The 20530-nt window shown below is 42.0% G+C and overlaps 1 protein-coding gene across 3 annotated transcripts in view; it reads right to left on the minus strand.

Annotated features, from left to right (window-relative positions):
• PIP5K1B (phosphatidylinositol-4-phosphate 5-kinase type 1 beta) overlaps nt 1-20530 on the minus strand; it is a 284538-nt gene that overhangs the window by 176554 nt on the left and 87454 nt on the right. For all 3 annotated transcript variants that reach the window (XM_070431544.1, XM_070431542.1, XM_070431543.1), the window contains exon 2: nt 1876-1960. The gene's annotated coding sequence lies outside the window, so the exon portion shown is untranslated. The remainder of the gene's footprint in view (nt 1-1875; nt 1961-20530) is intronic.

Here is a 20530-nt window from a genome sequence, read left to right on the forward strand (position 1 = left end):
CTGCTGGGTAAAATGCCATATCTACTTTATATCTCTACCAGCATCAGGTATTTTCATCTAAAATCAAACAAAACACTGCCAATTTAACTTTGGGCAAAAATATCCATCTTATTTTGCATTTATATGATTAATTGTAAGGATGAACATTTTTGATCATATTCATTTCTTTCTTTATATTTTGCGAGTGAATTGCCTATACAAATCTTTAGCTCATTTCTATATTAGGGTGTATTTGTGTTTCCAATTTAGTTTGTAGTAATGATAATAAAGAAGGGTAGGATTTTTCTCTAACCTTCAACTATTTAATAGGGCCAACAGAATGGACGCTTCCTTAAAGAATGCAATTTCAGAATAGACTGTGGAATCTTTGAGGGAAGGCAGAGGTGGGTGGGAAGAGATTAACCGAAGAACTTGTATTCATATATGCATAACCCATGGACACAGACAATAGTGTGGTGGCCTGGGATGGGGAGGGGGTGGCAAAAGGGGGTGGCCTGGAGGCGGGGGGCCGCTAGAAAGGGTCAATAGGGAAAAGGGGACATATGTAATACTTTCAACAATAAAGATTTAAAAAAAAGAATGCCATTTCAGTAACTTCACTTCTAAGACTTTGCAGCTTTTAAAACCAAAAAACTTCAAGAGGAACTCTTGAAAAAACAACCATAATGAAGAGCTGACTAATTGGCATGAATGAAGGACAGATGATAAGTTCTGTTTTATTCTTTTGTAAATCACCCTGACTGGACAGTAGGGAAGAGGAGGAGAGAAGCAGATCAACTTCTGTTTTTTTTAAAAAACAATTTACATTAAGCAGCACAAAACAGATGATAATAATAAAGGGAGGTCATGAAATGTCACCTGGATTCAAAGGTTTTTTTTTTTTTCTGTGGGATGATGCTTAACGAAGGTCACACGAACCTATGAACCAGAACACCCGTGTTGGAGAGGCAAACGAGATGCTTAGGATGTCCCGGTAACTGCAAGCGGCTATTAAAATGGTCACAGTGCTAATCACTCTTTGTTCTTAGACTTGCTATGTTCCTGCACCAGTTAAGTGCATCGCTTATAATTATGGAAGTCAAGGTTAAGTATGGATTAAAAACATTGTTTCCAAAAACATTATAATCATATATATATATATATATCTGTGTATACATAAAAGGAAGGAGAAAAATTCATAGAAATACTGGTGATTATCTCCAGATGATGTGATTATGAATGCTTTGGGTTTTCATTTTATAGATGGTATATTTATTTTTTATAAATTGAGTTTATTGGGGTTACATTGGTTCATAAAATTATAGAGCTTAAGGGGTACAATTCTATAATACATCATCTGTATATTGTACTGTGTGTTCACCGCCCCCAGTTATGTCTCTTTCCATCACCGTTTATTCCCCCCTTACCCTCTTCCACCTCCCCCCATTGCCATTTCCCTCTGGTAATAAGCATACTGTTGTCTATGAGTTTTATTTTTCTTGCTTAATCCCTCACCTCTTCCATCAGCCCCCTACCCTCTCCCTTCTGACAACTGTCAATCTGTTCTCTGTCCACATATTCTGCACTGAGCACTGCCACATTTAAGAATAAGGAAAATACTAATGCTATTAAAAAATTTAACCACACACAATAGTTAATAGCAGAGACCGCATCTGGGTTCTGCCCCTTTAGGCATACTGATGTTCACAAAATTTCCTGTTGCCATTTGCTTGCTGCTTATTTTAAATTTGATAATGTCGAAGTTAAAGGTCATGAACTAGATATATGGTTTAGAATATTTGTAAATAAGTATAAAATAAAAGAGGTAGGGGCTCTATAATGAGGCAGTTGGAATGAATTAAAAATGAACTAAAAATGGAGACTATATTTCCTTACCTTAGTAAGTGAAATGGCAAGTCATCTGTTGTTGGTGGTGATGGGCAGCTTGTTCATTGTTGAGACTGTTTTCCTTCCCAGGTTCCTGTTAAAATAGAAATCACTGGTCATTACTTTCTTCATATCTCCACCTCATCCCTCCAAAAGGACCACAGGTGGCTACTGGGATACATACAATGCAATAGGTAAGCTTAAATTAAAGGAAGGAATGTGTGTGAGGGGAAAACAAAGGTGGGGAGAACCAGATGAAGCCAGCTGTTTGGGCTATGCATAGAACGTAAGCCGTGTGACTCAGTACAGTCTCCAGTTTCACGCTGAGATTCCGAGTGGTCACAGCAAATGAGGAAATGATCAGTTACCTAAATGCCCAATGACTGTAAGATAAAGGCAAACCAGTTGCTCAAGTGAACCACAGGTGTGGGGGAACTGAGGCTAGAGCAACAATTTCTCCTGGGGTCTTCCCGTAGGAGACCCTATGTGAAGTGTGAACAAGCTTTCAATATTACCCCTGTGCTACACCAACTGTGATTTTCATGAGTGTTATTTAGATGACACAACCTCCAACAACAGTTCAACAAACATCCCTTGGTATAATAATGTTTTTATACAGGAGATAACATACTCATGGCAACCGATTTTAAAACACAGAGATGTATAAAGTAAGAATGGTAAAGACCCACTTGTATTTGCCCACTCTGAGATAACCTATATTAACAGTTTGTTGTATATCCCTTTCAAAAACTTCCCTATGCTTGTACACACACACACACACACACACACACACACACACACACACACTTCTTTCTTCTTACTCTTACCAATATGTTTGAATCTTTTTTTCAAATCTATGTGTCTGTCTCATTTTTAAATAACTGTAACATATTCCACAAGATGGATATACCATCATTCAATCAACCACTTCCTCCTGATGAACATTCAGACTGTCTCCGGGTTTGGTACCATAACCAGAGCAGGAATAAACAGCCATATTCAAATATCTTTAAAGTTCTAGTACTTTCATTTCTGTGGGGAAAAGTCCTGGAAGTTGGATCCAACTTAATAAACACATTAACTACTTGAAGGTCCACGGCTACATTCCTCTCCGTAAAAAGGCTGAAGCAATCAGTTCAATGGTGCGGGGAGAGTACCTGCTTATTGACATAGTATTGGCACTGGATGGCTGCCACCTTTAAACGTTTGCCAACCTCAGGGGCAGATCATGGCTTCTCAGTTGTTTTAATTTTCATTCCCTTGTTGCTAATGGGGCTGATCCTTTTTACAGGTTTCCTGGTAATTTAGATTTCCAGTGCACACCCTTCACATATTTTCTACTGTGCTGTTTATCTTTTTCCCTTTTACAATCAATTTGTACGACGTCCCAGTATATTAAACACCAACTCTGCCATATAAACTGTAAGCTACTGTTAATCTTTTGGCTTTATTTATGTTGTCTTGTCATGTAGACATTTTAAATATTTACATAGTCAAATATGCTAATTTTTCCCATATGGATTGTGGATTTACTATCTTACTGGGACAGTTCCCCCAAACCTGATGTCATACATGTATTCTCCTATATTTTCCATTTTAAACATTAGATCTTTACTCCAAATGGAACCTAACCTCATCGTCTCCCAGGTAGACAACTAATTGCCCCAACATCATTTTTTCTTACAATCTATCTTTTTCTTACTAGAAAGGGTTGTCACTTTTAACATATGTCACCTTTTCCTAGATACTTCAATCTATTTCTGGACTCTTTACTCTGTCCCAAAGATTTGCTCATTGATTCCTGAGCTAATATCATACTGCAATATGATAGTATACTTTGATAGTAAACTCTTCTGAGTTTAGTAACTTTTCACATTTATATTTTTAAATGGACTTTAAAATCATATTGATTGATCTGACAATCTGTACCCCTTCTAAGTTGGGATTCTGACTGGAGTTATATTAAATTTATATACTAATTTAGAATTCATCTTTTTGGAATTTTGAGTTTTCTCATTCAAAACTCAAAAGAAATATATATATATATATATATATATATATATATATATGTATATATATATGTATGTATGTATATATACACATATATATAACTTTTACTACCATCTGACTTTTTGGATTTGTCTTATGTCTTACTAAATTCATTCCTAAATATTTTAGTTTGTCACTCTTTTAATAAGGACTTCTCCATTTTAACCAGTTATTAACTCAAAGGAAGAACAACAATTGCGCTTCATCTATTTTCTTCCCAGTCCTGTTACCAAGCCCACTTACCGGGTTTTAAAAGATTTTAACTGGAATCTCAATCACATCACCTGCACTATTTATATAGTTATTCCTATGTCTTTTCTTATTGCATTCCCTCACCTTCTCAAACAATGCTGAGTAACAGCAGTTGAGTAACAGTAGTAGTACCAGGCATCTATAACATAATCCTGCACTCCTGCAGGAGTCACCATCCAACATGATGCTTTTGTTTGTTTGGTAGCAGAGTAGGTTCTTTCTGCTACATTCTAATTTACCTTCATGTTTATTAGGAATGTCTATTAAATTATATCAAATGCGTTTTCTGCATCAGTTGATATACTGATCATACAATGTTCTTTATTCTGTTGTGTCAATATGTAACACTCAGAGATTTCATAATGCAAAATCATCCTTGTATTTCTAGAATAGACACTAACTAGGATTTAATTTGCTACCATTTTAAAAAGGGCATTTTCATGATTGAAATTAAATGATTGTTGTCTCATCTTCATCAGGCTTTAGTATTAGGAATTAGTGCTTTTCATAAAGTTGGAAGGCTTTCTCTTTTTATATGCACTCAGATTTTTTTTACAGTTATTAATTTCTTGGAATTTATAACCTCTCTTTGGATTGACTTTTAGTAATTTACTCATTTTTTAGAAAACAATCAATTTTCTTGAAATTTTAAAACTTGTCTTATATAAAGTTGTGCATAACATTTTCTTACTGAATTCTTTTAATCCTTTTGGGATCTAAGTAATGTATTTTCCATTATTTCTGATGTGTGTGTGTGTGTGTGTATTATATATATTTGTATTGTATGCATTGTATATACATATTCTTAATGTTATGTATATAATGTATATATTTTTAATGAAAGTCAGATTTTCTTTATTTGTTTTGTGGCCATTTCCATTAATTTAGCTTTTACTGTCAATATTATCTTCTTTCTTTTGGCTTATTTTATAAATTTTTAGATGCAGTACTTAGTTTCTTTGTCATTCTTTCAAAAGTATAGTACCCAAAGCATTTAAGTTAGAAAGTACGTCTGACTGTATTAACCATCCTATATAATAAAAGCCTAATATGCAAATTGACTGAACGGCAAACAACTGGCAGAACAACCGGTTGCTTGACGTGCACTGACCACCGGGGGGCAGATGCTCAACACAGGAGCTGCCCCCAGTCTACAGGCCCCAGAGGGAGGCAACCTGTGGTGGCAGCGGCAGGGGGCGGGGCTGGCCAAGATGGGTGCCAGCAGGCCCCCCCCCCCATCGCCCTGAAGGTTGCCCCCTAGAGGGAGGTGACCTGCGACGGTGGGGGGCGGGGCCGGCGAGAGGGCGGCGCCAGGCCAGCCAAGGCGGGTTTGAGTGGGGGGCCCCCAATCACCCCGCCGGTTGCCCCACAGATCAGCCCTGATTGCCGACCAGGCCTAGGGACCCTATTAGTGCATGAATTTTGTGCATTGGGCCTCTAGTTTCCCTATAAATTTTTATGTGAAATGTTCTGTTTGATCAACTTCCAGATAATCTGTCATTTTGGATTTGATCTCTAATTTGATCAAGAAATCATCTAAAAAAGAGTTTAATAATTTCAAATATTTACAGTTTAATTATTATCCTTTCATTGTCCATTTCTTGCTTTACCACTGGGATCACAAAACAAAATGAATAAAACAATTTTTTCCTCCCCAAATTCATTAAGTTTTTTCCTATGGCCATAAAAATAGACTTTTTATAAATGTTCCACTGATATAAGGAGAAAAATGCACATTTTCTATTTATCGGGTACAAAAACAATATTATTACCACTCTATATCATTGTATACTTTGTTAAATTATGGAAGAATACATTAAAATTCTCTAATATATTTATGGTTTTATCCTAAGCTCCTGTATTTCTACGTTTTGGTTTTTGCCTTAAAATTTACATAACTATGCCTAAAATTTACATAACTAAGGGTAGGCATATTATAGTCTCCTTATGAATTGCACTCTTTATCCTTAGAAGTATCTTTTCTCATTTTATAATTTTGGTCTTGGGTTCCATTTAGTTGATGCTAATATCCTCACTTTTGCTTTCCCTTTATTTGTATATGCTTGGCATATCCATTTCTTTATCATCAACTGTTCAGCTGTCATTTTGTTTTAGGCGTATTCCTTACAAATACCTTAAAACTGGATTTTTGTTTTATTACTGCCAATCTAAAAGTCTTTGTCATTTTAAAGGGCACTTCAACAAATTCACACCTATTGTGATAAGAATGTATTTGGTTTGCTTCAATAATATGTTTACTATTAACGACATTTATTGTTACTGCATTTATTTTTATTCATTCCTTTTCTTTACTGGATTAATCAATTTATAATTCTATTTTCTTCCTAGTAATTAAAAAATTGTATTCTAAAATACTTGCTCCGTTATCTGTTTTTGAATCATTAAAAAAACTATATATTTTTATATTAAATAAAATGACTGGCATCCCCACAACCCAGACATTTTCCCCTCGGCTTACAGCCGTAGACAGGAGGACTCGCCACCCAGATCGCCCTTCCAGGAGGGGAGGGTGCTCACTGCTGAGGACAAGGCCCGCAGACACCTCCAGCTCTCAGCTCCTTCAGGGTCTGCCTCTGCTGAGAGCCACCTCACCTAGGTCGCAGCCTCCCTGGGGCAGCCCACATGCTGTGACTGCATGATGGGGCAGCTCCCCACCAAGCGGGCCCCCGATGTGTGGGTCCTGCACAGAGTTTGCCTTCTCCCTCTGCTTGCCCAGCCATGCTTCCTGCCTCCTCCTTTCACAGGTTTAAGCTCATTAGCCTCCAAACTCTACGGCTTAAAAAAATGACAGTTACTCCCTCACAGTTCTGAGGCTGGAAGTCCAAAACCATGTTCCTCCTCAACCTCTGCATAGAATCCTTCTTTGCCTCTTTCTAGCTTCTGTTGGTGGCATTCCTTAGCTTGTGGCGATGTTACTCCTATCTTTGTTTCTGTTGTCACACTAAGTTCTCCTGGTGTGTCTGTCTTCAAATGACTTTCTCCTTTTCGTACAAGGACATCAGTCATATGAGATTAGGACCCACCTTAATGACCTCATCCTAACTTGATTACATCTACAAAGACTATTTCCAAATAAAGTCATGTTTCACAGGTGGGGGATTAGGACTTGAACATTTCATTTCGGGGACACAGTCAACTCAAAATATAGGTGTTAACCCCTAATAAACATTTGCACTCAAAAATCTATCCCAGTGCTTGCGTCCAGGGAGCCCAACCCCTGCCATCCCTTCGCTCTTCTTGTTCACAAGAGAAAATAATTAAAATATTTTTACTCTCACTGGCTGCTCCTCTCCAAACTTCGAAATAGCTCCTCTGAGTTGACATGACTCTGCTGTTTCAAGAAATCTTAATGAACAATTTATAGTTCACAGTCACATTACCACCATTTGACCATCAGTTTTATAAGGTTCTTTGCTCATCATTGTTTCTTTGGCTCTTCATCTTCCCCTACGCTGACACCTTTGTTCTGATTCAATTTTCATTTGGTTGGAACACTTCTCAATAGTTTCCTTAGAACATGGATGGTCCAGCACATGGGTGGTCCACTCTGAGTCACTCCATGTCCATGTGCAATGTTAGTACAATGTCTTTCTTTTTTCTCTCATATATAACTAGATCTCTTGGCCAGTACAGGATTCTTGGCTCACAGTCCTTTCCTTTTATCTCTCTATTAATATGGTATTGCTGTCTTTTTGCTTCTTAGCTTACAGATGAGTAGTTTCAAGCTAGTCTGATGTTCCTGCATTGGTAACGTACTGGTTTTCTCTGTCTAAAAACCTATGAAAAAAATTCCCTTTTAACAGTTAAAAAATTCCATAAGGATATATGTCTTTTTTTCCATTAATACTGCCCTGTAAAGGGAAACTGAAAAGAAGTTATTGCATAGAGATCTGATGAGTTGACTTAAGCCACAAATAATATTTAGGCAATCTAGATGAGAAATGAATAGAATTCATAGCCTTCAGGCAGTCTTTCATGGATATTTTTTCTCATAACCAACTTTTGATAAGAGTTGGGTGGGAGAACACTGAGAGTTATAGTCTCTGGCAAGTGCCTGGAATGCAGAAATCCTAGTGGCCAAGTAAGGGCATAACCATAAGACTCAGGTCTCCTTGGGAAATGTATTTCTATGTAACCTAACACGAGACTCCCAGTATGAACTTATTTTCTTAAATTATTTTTAACATTAAAGAGAGCCAACTTATGGTGTCATAAGGTTAGACTGTTGAGACACCAGCTCAGCTAACATTAATATATGCCAAGAAAGGAATTTTTAAAAATATTTTATTACTTATCTATTCTTTCTGGTATTTAGTATCTGGATTCTGTTAGCTTCAGAAAGAAATAATGAACAGTATTTCCTAACTTTCTACATTTCTATGCTTTCATTATATTTGAGGGAAGGGGAGATACTATCATTTATTAAGTAACAACTATGTGTGAGATGCTATCAAATACATGATCTCATTTAATTCTGCAAGTGATCCCTTGACATTGTTCCATTTTAGCTTGTGCTGTTTTGACACTTATAATGGACTGTCCTATAGTATCCATGAGATGTAGACATTTTAAATTTTGCCAAGGCTCTTGCTGTGAGGCTAGTTTGTAGAAGTGAAGCCCTTAGTTGGCAAGTGAACAGAGGGGATCTCCCAGCACCCAGCCTGGCTTTGCTGTTTTCTATACCAATGCTGGGCCATGCACCAAAAACAACTAAATCACCACCTCTGCGTGGTGGGTCTTGGGAAATTAGTATTTTCAGCATGCTTCATAGGCGTGGGATCATCTAAGCTACTCTGACCAGTAAAGGCAATAAAGATGTTTTGTCACTTCAAAAGTGGTGTCAGGGTCCAGTAGGGATAACAGACACCATTCTGGGTGTGTTAGAGGGAATTTAATACATGGAATTAGTTATAAAAGTGACGGGTGAGCTGAAAAGCTAAGCAAGAGATGGTGATGCAATTCAGAGGTTAACATCAGCAGGAAGCCACTATCTAGAGCAGGGGTGGGCAAACTTTTTGACTCGAGGGCCACAATGGGTTCTTAAACTGGACCGGAGGGCCAGAACAAAAGCATGGATGGAGTGTTTGTGTGAACTAATATAAATTCCAAGTAAACATCATTACATAAAAGGGTACGGTCTTTTTTTTTTTTAGTTTTATTCATTTCAAACGGGCCGGATCCGGCCCGCGGGCCATAGTTTGCCCACGGCTGATCTAGAGGCACACCAAGAGGAGGGGCTGATAAAATAATATTGAATGTCCACTGTAATTGAGAAAGAAAGAAAAAGCTGAAGGTATCTCTTGGGTCCAGAACATCTTGGAGAGGGTTGACTGGTGGAAGTTAAGGCTACAGAAGAAGGGGTATGTTTGGAGGCATGGAGAAGACAGTCATTGTTGGAGACACCACCCAAGACAGAGAGAGTGGGGACAACACCTGGATTCTCCTTCACCCTCTCTACCCCATGGCTTCCGTCTGACACGGGAGCCTGAGAAATGCATCCTATAAGGGGTGACTGCCCTGCGATACAGAACAGAAGAAGAGTAAGGAATGGCTCTGAGGACCAACAGGCCAACGATGAGCCATAGAATGAGATATAAGACTGTAATGAAAGTAGAAAAGCAGATATGAGCTAAATGATATACATGAGAAACATGAGCCTCAAAGGAAATGTGGATTGGGAGGTACGTTAGGAGCTGGTGCAAACATTTCTATTTTTGTGACTGGGGATTTTCGGAGAGCTTAAATAGATCACTACAAAGTAGCTAGGGTGTACTGCAGCCTCTTCATTAAGTGTAGGGGTGAGGCTATGCCTTGGGATAATCTGCCTGGGGTCAAGTCGGAGGTGGCAAGGTTGAGATCTGAGCATAGTCTGACTCTTTCCCCGTACCACACACTCTCTCCTAGTTATCTGACAAAACAACTGAAAGATTGTCTAATAAATACTGCAGTGCATTTTTTCAATTCGTAAATGCAATTGAAAGGTTAGCCAACCATATTAATTCACATAACTATTTCCTGCAAAACGTGTTCTACATCAGTGAGTCTCAACCTAGGGGGCATTTCTGAATTTACAAGATGGTAGGGGGAGATTTTAAAAACTCGACAGTTACCAAAACTTTTAGATATATTGTACCTGGGGGCCATATTTGAGTTGCTCAGCAGCAACCCTTTTAACCTCGAATTCCTTGCCAGCTAGTGCCATAGAAGTTAGTATTTTTAATTTGCCACAGATGAGTCTGCTCCTCATGCAAGGCCAAATGAGAGGGCAATGGCTAATTACCTAATTGCCCAAGTAAGTAGGCCAACCTGTAGATGCAAGAGCTGAGGGACGCTAGCCATGAGTCCTTGCTGGTCTTCCCATAAAAAACAACAACACTTCATTAAACACCGATGAAGCAGAGCAACCAGCACTCACGGGAAGAACACTGGAATGGGCCTCTGAAGGTTTGGGCTTTATGTCTAACTCTGCTACCTACTCTGTGACCTTGGCCTCTCATCCACTTCTCTCCTACCATGAATTTTGCTGACTCCATTAGGCAATGCTTCTGGTTTGGTGCCATTGCCAAGGTTCTTGGGTAGAGTCTCACCTCAGATCCTCCTTGAAATGAGGAGGAGACTCATTAATTATTTGATAATTGTGAGTGCAACTTGCCCTCCGGGAATTGATCGTCCACAAGATAGCCATATTCAAATGTTCATGCCATTCAGGCTACACATGGCAACGTTTCCTAGAACATTTCCCAATAAAGAAAGCAATTAAGCAATTAAAAAATGATTTGGCCTTGGTCAGAGCTGAATGTGAATCAAATATGGCTAAATTATGCTCTCCTGAGTTCATTTTCATTATCTGCCAGCAAATTCATTCACTCTTTCATTCATTCAACAAACACGTATTGAGCATTACATGTCAGGCAATGGTCCTGGAGCCATAAAGGCAAAACAGATCCTAGTCTTCAAAGAAGTCATATCAAAGGGATTAAGAAGTATGAATGGGTAGTTACAGAATAGTCACAGGATATAAAGTACAGCCTAGGGAATATAGTCAATAATATTGTTATTTTTAATTAAATGCATGAGGGTGACATTAGTTAATAAAATTATATAGGTTTTATTTGTGTACAGTTCTATAATACGTCATCTATATATTGTATTGTGTTCATCACCCCAGGCAATAATATTGTAATAACTATGGATGGTGCCAAGTGGGTACTGGAAATACTGGGGAGAACATTTTGTAAATGATTGTCTAGCCACGATGCTGTACACCTGAAACTAACACAAAATAACACTGAATATAAACTGTTATTGAGAATAAAAAGTCACGTCAACAGGGGACAGATGTGGAGACAGCTACAATACAACCTGACATGTGTTATACTCTGGGTTCTTGGAGGAGAAACTGCCCAAGTCAGCCAGTGGGAGTCATGGAAAACTTTACTTATGAGGGACACTGAGCAGGACTTTCCAGGAAACCAGGTTGAGATGAGAGGATGAGGGCCATTGCCTGGCTGCTTGCTGAAAGAGACCCAGCGGCATGCAGGAGTCTTGCACATGTTTTCATGGTGTGCCCTGAGATCATGGCTCTTGCCCTGCAAGGATTTACCCAGAGGCAGCCCAAGGTTTAGGATGCTACTTAAGAGATTACATACTCTGGATTGCACATTCCATCTATGATCATAAGTCCCTGTCCCATCCTCTGCCTAAATAAAAACATGTTTGTGAAAATGTACATGGATTCGTGAAAACCTGGAAAGCCATTCTTAGGAAAGCAGCAGCCTTGTGAACAGTTTGCCGGGGAGTGAGGATTTTGCAGTCCTCCCAGGGTCCAGCACAGAACAGCAGGAAAAATCTAAGGCTTGAAAATGGGATGGCTTATTTTCCAAGGCTGAAATAGAAGCAGCAAAAATAAACCAAAGGGAAGACATCCTTGACGTAGTTTCCAAAGTAAAATGCCTATATTTTTCAGACCAGAAAACATTTCCGTTGTGTTAAAAAAGCATAGGCTTAGATTTATTTCCTTAAAATACCTGCAGAGACTCTCAATGAAATGCAGAAAATCCTCACGTTAAGTATTTGCTCGGCGGAGGACACCTATACACACATACGTTCAGACACATGGTCAGTTACACATTTGTTTGCTCAGAAGCTATAAAAAGAGAACTACGGTGCTCTTGCAGTCAATGTAAAGCTCCTCTATTCTTACTGATGAAATTAATTTACAAATGTTTCATTTCATGTATCTAATATCTATATAACCAAGCTACTGCCCAAACCAATTCCAAATGATGGCACCTGCTAGCTATGAATCAAAACAAATTGCAGAGCTCTTATATTCTCTTATAAAGCACATTCATCAACCTGCAGAATGTTTCTCGCAGAGTGAATAAACAGAATAGCTATATACGGCAATGGCAAAGGGCACAGCATGAAATGAACTACTTGTAATTCATTTTCCCAACAAACGTTGTGCTGAAAGAATTCCTAAGTCTTTTCAAACCAAGCCTTCCCTGCAAACATCAGACAGAAGAAAGCAGCCGTGTAAACAACTAGGAGGGACACGCTGTGTTCAGTCCAATGTAACTCACCGCCTTTCCTGAAAACACCGTTATCATGTAATCTTCTCCTGCCCTGATTTTCATGTTAAATGGACAAAGTCAATTAAAAATGGAATCCCCATTTGACCCAGTAATCTCACTTCTAGGAATGTATCCCAAGAAATCAGAAACACCAATCAGAAAGGATATGTGCACCCCTATGTTCATAGCAGCACAATTTACAATAGCTAAGTGCCCATCAGCAGACGAGTGGATTAGAAAACTGTGGTACATCTACACAATGGAATACTACGCTGCTATCAAAAAGAAGGAACTCTTACCATTTGCAACGGCATGGGTGGACCTGGAGAGAATTATGCTAAGCCAGTCAGAGAAAGATAAGTATCACATGATCTCACTCATTTGTGGAATTTAATGAACAACATAAACTGATGAACAAAAATAGATCCAGAGATAAAGAAGCATCGAACAGACTGTACCACCTATGAGGGAAGGCGGGGGAAGAGGAGGTAAGAGATCAACCAAAGGACTTGAATGCATGCATATGAGCAAAACCAATGGACACAGATAGTAGGGGGGTGAGGGCTTGTGCTTGGGGGCAGGGGTGGCGGGGGAGAGGTCAATGGGGGAAAAAGGAAACTCATGTAATACTTTAAACAATAAAAAATTTAAATTAAAACAATGCACAAAATCATAGCATGTGTTGGAGTGTATTTGGTGGTGGTGTTGGAAGGTGGTGGAAGAAAGCTGAGTCAGCAGAGAAAACACACACACACACACACACACACACACACGGTCATGGGACATGGCCTTCCATTGGGCATGTGGGAGAGAATCCATGAAGACCTAATAAACACAATTACTTTTCCATCCCTTCCCAGGGACATCGAGGATACTCACTAAGATCTCACAAAGTGGAACTCTGCCTCTATTTAATGCTTAATTTTTTTTTCTTCCCCAGATTCTGCCAGACATTTGACATCATGTAGCCTTCACAATATGATATTTTTACTACACTGTAAAATTTTTTATTTTTTTCAATTTACCAGATTATGCTCTCTGTCCACATTATATTGCTCAGCTATTTTCCTCTTTTTTTTTCCTGCCAAGAGCACATGCCTCAGGAACTATCCAATTATCACAATAATAGTTATGTAAACCATACACAAATTAAAGCCAGTCAATGACTGGTAGAACAATGTTTAGACTCAGATGTAAATAACCAAAATCTATTAGGTTTTGCTCCTGGTGCTTAAAAGAGAAGTCAGAAGACAGGCACAGGGAATAATGGGAAAGTCTTTAACAGGATTAGGAGTTAATACCTTTTGCTTGGCTTTGCCTCTAACAAGTATTCACTTATCCTAGTCAGAGGGCTTACATGGAATGTTCTAAAAAATTCAAAACAAATTTTAAAAGTTTTTAAAAAACTAAGGCCAAGAGATCATAAGTCAGTGATTAATCACTGTTATTAAGTTACCCAAGTGTTTAATATGTGCTTGGCTCTGTACAGATTTGAGAAATACCCAGCAGAGAGCTGCTTTCAACAAACTAGCAATTTAATGGGAGAATCAGGACTCAAAGGGGTCATTCAGAGGAGAGGGCAGTGACGAGGTCTAGAGCAAGGAGGCCTACGGGGTGGGTGAGATGTCAGGGTGAAGGGAGGACCAGGATGGTAGGAGGAAGTGACTGGTGTGACTGGGAAAGGCACACCTGGTGGGAGAGGAAGAGTATTCTCACTCAATATGGGAAATCAAGTTGGAGACAGTGATCGGTCCCAGGCTCAATGGCCTGGGAGCCAACTATGGATATGACGAACTAGGGAGTGTAGACCAATAAGAGTCTTCACAGGAGACAAGATGAAACAGGAAGGGAAGACCGGCTCTATGGGGAGAATAGCCGCTGCTGCAGGGCTCATGGTGCTGAGAACCTGGTCACCAAGATCAAGCTGGACACTGAGAGGAGGGAGTCCTCAGAACCTGGACTCTGACTGGGTCTGAGGGAAGAAGGGGTTACAGCCAAGATCTCCAGCTTCACTAACCACGGAGGACATGGGCACTGGAACAGCAGCTGTCTCCCTGCCCAGGCGTTGCCCCTCACCACACCCATCTCAGCCTCGAAATGAACTGAGGAGGGACAAGTGACCCAGCCTACAGCACCGATTATCCACTTGAGAACTTGTCTGCACACAGGGACTGGGTGGGTCCGGAGGCGCTGGGCCTTGGACTTGCCATGTCAGGTGGAGTCACAGAAGAGTAACTCTAAGAACTGTAAGAATTTTTCAGAGGGCAGGAAGATGCACAAAGCCCCTAGATAATGCGTACAGTGTGTTTCCAGATAAACAGAGATGGTACTACTGCCTGACAACTTCCAGCCCTGTGGATCTAGCCATACGCCCTCGCTGGCAACTGAGTTCTGGGAGGGCTGCTGGATAGAGCGAAAACAGTAATGAGATGACTGCTTACGGCAGTGGTTCTCAACCTTCCTAATGCCGTGACCCTTTAATACAGTTCCTCATGTTGTGGTGACCCCCAACCATAAAATGATTTTCCATTGCTACTTCATAACTGTAATTTTGCTACTGTTATGAATCGTAATGTAAATATCTGATATGCAGGATGTATTTTCATTGTTACAAATTAAACATAATTAAAGCATAGTGATTAATCACAAAAACAATAGGTAATTATATATGTGTTTTCCAATGGTCTTAGGCGACCCCTGTGAAAGGGTCGTTCAACCCCCAAAGGAATCGCAACCCACAGGTTGAGAACCTGACTTACGGCATATTCTCACCCAGAAGGGCGTTCACTCACTGAGTGTCTGTTCCAGCACTCCTCTGTGGACGGCGCTTCGGGGAACAACAATCAATCAGATGACGCCTGTTGTAGAGGCGCTTACAAGAGAAGCCAGAACACAGGCACAGGGAATAATGGCGAGTCTTTGACAGTTATTCTCCCAATAACTCCAAGTAACAGGTTTCTGTTATTAGGCTCATTTTACAGGTGAGAAAACTGAGGCACATCCACCATTCACTGGAGCTCTTTGCAGGCGATCTATCCTGACAGCCAAACTCTCCTTGACTAAGACAGAAAATATGCCACAGGCTTTGCTGAGATCATCACCCCTCTATCTGTCTCCCTCTCCTCTGAGCCTCGCCCTATGGGAGAGGAGGTGACAATGTGGTGGTCACCGGCTGGCTCCACAGTCAGACCTCCCTGCTTCACCAGCTGTGTGGCCTCCTCAAGTCACTTAATCTGTGTGTCCTTGTTGCTCATCTGAGAAATGGTGAAAATAACAGGACCCCTCTCACAGGGTAGTTGTGAGGAGTGAGCAATATGTAGAGTCTTTACAGTGTCCCTGGCATACACTCCATAGATTTAGCATCACCATCATGATCATCATCATCAGCTACCCTCACTGGCAAGAGCACTGTGAGACACAGCAGATCCCTCGCTGCTCTGCTTCCCATCTTCCCGTCCTACGGAGGAGACTCGGAGCACAGAGCATTCACCGCCCTGCCCAGCTCACTGCTCCCCTGCAGGAGCTCGCCCATCCTCCCTCACTGAGGGGAGGAGACTTCTGACTTCTGCACACTGTGGCTGCCCTCGTGCCCCTCTCAAGCCCCAGGAGAGCACACTCCTCCACAGCATGGAGGGTTCTCGACGGCCCCGGCCTGTGCCCACAGTGTTTGTTCAACGTGAACCGGCCTCTCTGTGACCCTGTGTCTGCTCTCTGAGGACATCCTCGATTCCTTCCATCCGGGAGGAAAATAGTGCATTCCTGGCTGTGCTTTCGTAACCCTCCGTCAACCACTTACACCTGGGTGTTTACGTGACCCCAGACTGCATTTGCCCTCATTTTTTAATGGTAATTATGGCTTATGGAGCACTTCTTTGTGCTAGGCACTGTTGTAAGTTCTACACGAATTAACTCATTTAATTCTCCCAATAACTCCACGTAACAGGTTCTGTTATTATCCTCATTTTATAGATGAGAAAATGAAGGCACAGAGAGGTTGCATAACTTGCCCACATTGACATGGCTAGTGAGTGGCAGACCAGGATGTGAGTGCACGGGCTGTCTGCATCCACAGTGGGGCTCTTAGCCAGTCTGTCAGCACTGCTGTTTTAGGCCTTATTTGCTTATTTCCCTAAGTTCCTACCTGACAATCTCTACGTCTTGCCTCCTGCTTCAGAGAAGGAAGAATGGTCCCTTCACTTGCTGCCTTTTCCATCGGAGAACTCATGAGCACCGTTTCCCATTCTCACTTCTCCTTTTCTACAACACATACCTGTCTAGAGCCCGCTCTCCACCATGTATCATTGTACCTGGATTGTCACCCTCTTGCTCTCATCTGACACTTCACCTTGAGAACATGAGCCTGTCAACCCCTTCCTGAGGCCCTTCCTCCTGACACCTCCTTCACCCCGACGTTGCCCTCTGGCTGCAACCCTGGCTCACTCCTCACACTCAGGGTCAAATCCTCCAAAGACTAGTGTCCCCTCCCTGTCTCCACTCCCCCCCCCCCCCATTCTCTTTTGGACACGCACAGCAATCTGGCCTCCCCCTAAACCACCTCCAGGTTCACAGGCAGACTCCCTGTTGCTTTGGCAACACAGTTTCATTCCTTATCTTCCTGGACGTCTCTGAAGCACTGATCTGGGAGTACCCTGCACACAGCAGGGTACTGGGCTGATAATGACCAGTCCTCCTTCCCTGACAGTCCCCCTTCCCTTGGCTACTCCACATGGCCAACTCTGTCATCTGCCTACCCCCAAACCCTTTCCTCATGCTCTTTACAAATGGAAGCCTGATTCTGTGAGGGGAGGTAATGTTCTCAGTTAAGCAACAAGAAGCTTGTATTACCAGGTGTTCTGGAATGAGACCTCCATAGAGGTTTATGTCCAGAGAAACTTGTTGGAGGCACACCCAGGTGGCCTGGGCATTTGGGCCACTTGTCATCTGCCCTTTCTTCTGTGGGTGGCAGACTTGATAGTAAGCGTGGGCAAGCATTCCGTACACACCTGGTTCTCCTTTCCTGACATCCCTGGCTTTGCCCTACCTCTCTGAACACCTCTGGGTCTCTTTGGCAGGCTAGGCTCTCTTTTCTCGGCCGCCTCTTACATATTCATGTTCCTCATGGTCTTCTGTATTCTTCTCGCTCCTTCTGAATAATCTCTTCCATCACTAATGGGCTCAACTGCAGCCTCCTGTAATAACTCCCAAATAACTCTTTTTTTGGTTTGTTTTGTTAATCTTCACTCAAGGATATTTTCCCATTGATTTTTAGAGAGAGTGAAGGGAGGGAGAGAGACAGGGAGAGAGAAACATCGATGTGAGAGAGACACATCGACTGATTGCCTCCCACAACCAAGGTACATGCCCTTGTCCTGAATCAAACCCAGGACCCTTTGGTCTACGGGCTGACACTCTATCCCACTGAGCCAAACCGGCCAGAGTCCAAATAACTCTTGAGTCCAGGTCTCTTCCTTGAACCCTCGGTCAACATTCTCAATCACTCTTAGGGTTCCGACAGTGTCTTATGGGCACTATAAATTCTGTATGCTCCAACTGCTGTTCATCATATTCCACCCGCTCAGAGAATGCTACCATCATCCACCTAGTTGTCCAAGCCAGGAATCCCGACTTGGGCCATCCCGACTCCTCCTTCAAGCCCCATCCCACAGCCCCTCCAAGTTCTTTCCATCCATCTCCTTGATATTCTTTGATTCTGGCTCTTTCTCAGCATTTTCCCCATTGCTCTCTTAGCTGAGGCTTAGTTTCTAGCCCAGATTACTGCCTCTGCCTCCTAAAGTGTCTGCCTGTACTGCTAAAGGGAAGGTTCCATAATGCTAATCTCCTTGACAACCCTGCCGTGACTTCCCGCTGCTTCAGGAGGAACTCAGTCTTCAGCACAGCCTGTACACAACCTCCCACGACCTGGCCTCGAGGACTCCTTTCAACTGGCTGCCCGCCCCCCACAGGCTGCAGCCCTACGGGATGCCTTACAGTTCCCAGAAGCCCAGGCACTCTCCTGCCTGCCTCCTGCTCTTGTATTAGCTCCAGGGCCTGACAGCCACTGCCCTCTCTCCCTGGCTATCCTTGTCCAGCAAGATGCTGCTCAGGCATCACTTCCTTCTGTGAATCCACCCTTAGTTCTCCGAAGCCAGGGCTCAGTGCCTCTGGGCCTCTCCTCTGTGCTCCTCTGTGCCTGCTCCTATTGTACACTTACTGACTATACTGTAATCATGAGTTTAAATTTCTTTTCTTTCCACTCTACTATCAGCCACCGTCAGGGCAGTAGCCTCTCTGTAGTTATCTGTAGATTGCAGAACCTAGCACAGTGCCTGGCACATGGACAGACTGAAAAGCTGGAAGTTGAATCAATGTATGTATGAGTATGTCTGCCACACTTAGATGAGGTGCCTTGAGGGCAGAAAGGATTATTCTCCGTCCGTACAAGTTAAGTCAATGCTTAATAAATGTTTTCTTCTTCCTTCCTTTTAGCACTGAATAATAAATGAATGTCCAGTTTCAAGAGTGAGAGAACAAGATGAAAAATGAGGCTAGTGATCAATTCAGCATCCCAAATACTTCCATGAGAGTTTTTTCTTCCTTCTTTCCCTCTCCTTACCTCTCTCCTTCTTTTCCTTCCCTTTCCTGTTTTAACTTCATTTAACACAAGTTTCTCTCAGTTTCTTCAAATGGATTCTCTCTTAAAATATTTTTAAAATCTCTATATATAAAAGCCTAATATGCTAAGTGTCCAACTGAGCAGTCAATCAACCAGTCACTATGATGTGCACTGACTACCAGGGGGCAAATGCTCCGACTGGTAGGTTAGCTTGCTGCTGAGGTCTGGCTGATCCGGATGGGGCAAGATGGGGCCAGACAGGCCTGAAGCCCTCCCTTGGCCCCTCCCCGGCCACCAGCCCTGATCGGCCCTGATAGGGACTGGGTGAGACGGCTCTGATCGGCCCCAATCGCCAGCCAGGTGGAGGGACCTCACCCATGCACGAATTCATGCACCAGGCCTCTAGTATGATTATAAATGCAACTCAAATCCATTATAGAAATATTGGGTAAACACGGAAAATCACACACAAAAATAAAAGCAGCCAGCAATCTCCCCACCCAGAGCTTTTCCCTTGGAGGGTCTTCCTCTAATGTTTTCTGCGATGCTCACACATGGCCCTTGCCCTACATCTGCTCACTGCTTCTAGAATGGCACAAGAGGCTGAAACGGGCCACACACTCTGGGGGCAACCTGCAGCCTTCACTCCATCAGAATGCAACACAGCATTAGACACAAAACAAAGTAAGAAGACCCCAGGAGGTAACCCCATGGAGCCAGGGTTCACTGCCTCTACAAGGTGAAGACTTCAACATGAGATCGGGCTTCTCTTGGAAAGAGCTGCTCTGCATCTTCCAACCCTACGTAGGGACATCCACGGCCCTGCGGTCTGCAAAGTAGCCTTACCTGTAGGCGAAAACATAGTTCTGGCTTTTCCCTTATCTGTCGGATGAGACTCAGTCCACTCTGGCTAAGACTTCTTGTTAGGTGGTGTATTAAGTCCACAGAAGTAACTCATAATCTTATTATGAAACAATTTCAATTCCCATAGTTTTGAAAATAGGAAGAGGGGGGACTTCAAGTCTTCAGCCTTAGGATCTATTTCAAATCTTACGCCACCGGCCGACGGTCTGAGCTCACGACTGTGCTGATGGCTCAGTACCAAACAAGCACGCCCTCTTCTCTCAGCGTCAAGGACTAGGATAGACCTTGG

The sequence above is a fragment of the Myotis yumanensis genome, unplaced genomic scaffold (assembly GCF_028538775.1).
Source record: "Myotis yumanensis isolate MYYU_CA2020_CCGP unplaced genomic scaffold, mMyoYum1.0.hap1 SCAF_12, whole genome shotgun sequence".
Lineage (NCBI taxonomy): Eukaryota > Metazoa > Chordata > Mammalia > Chiroptera > Vespertilionidae > Myotis > Myotis yumanensis.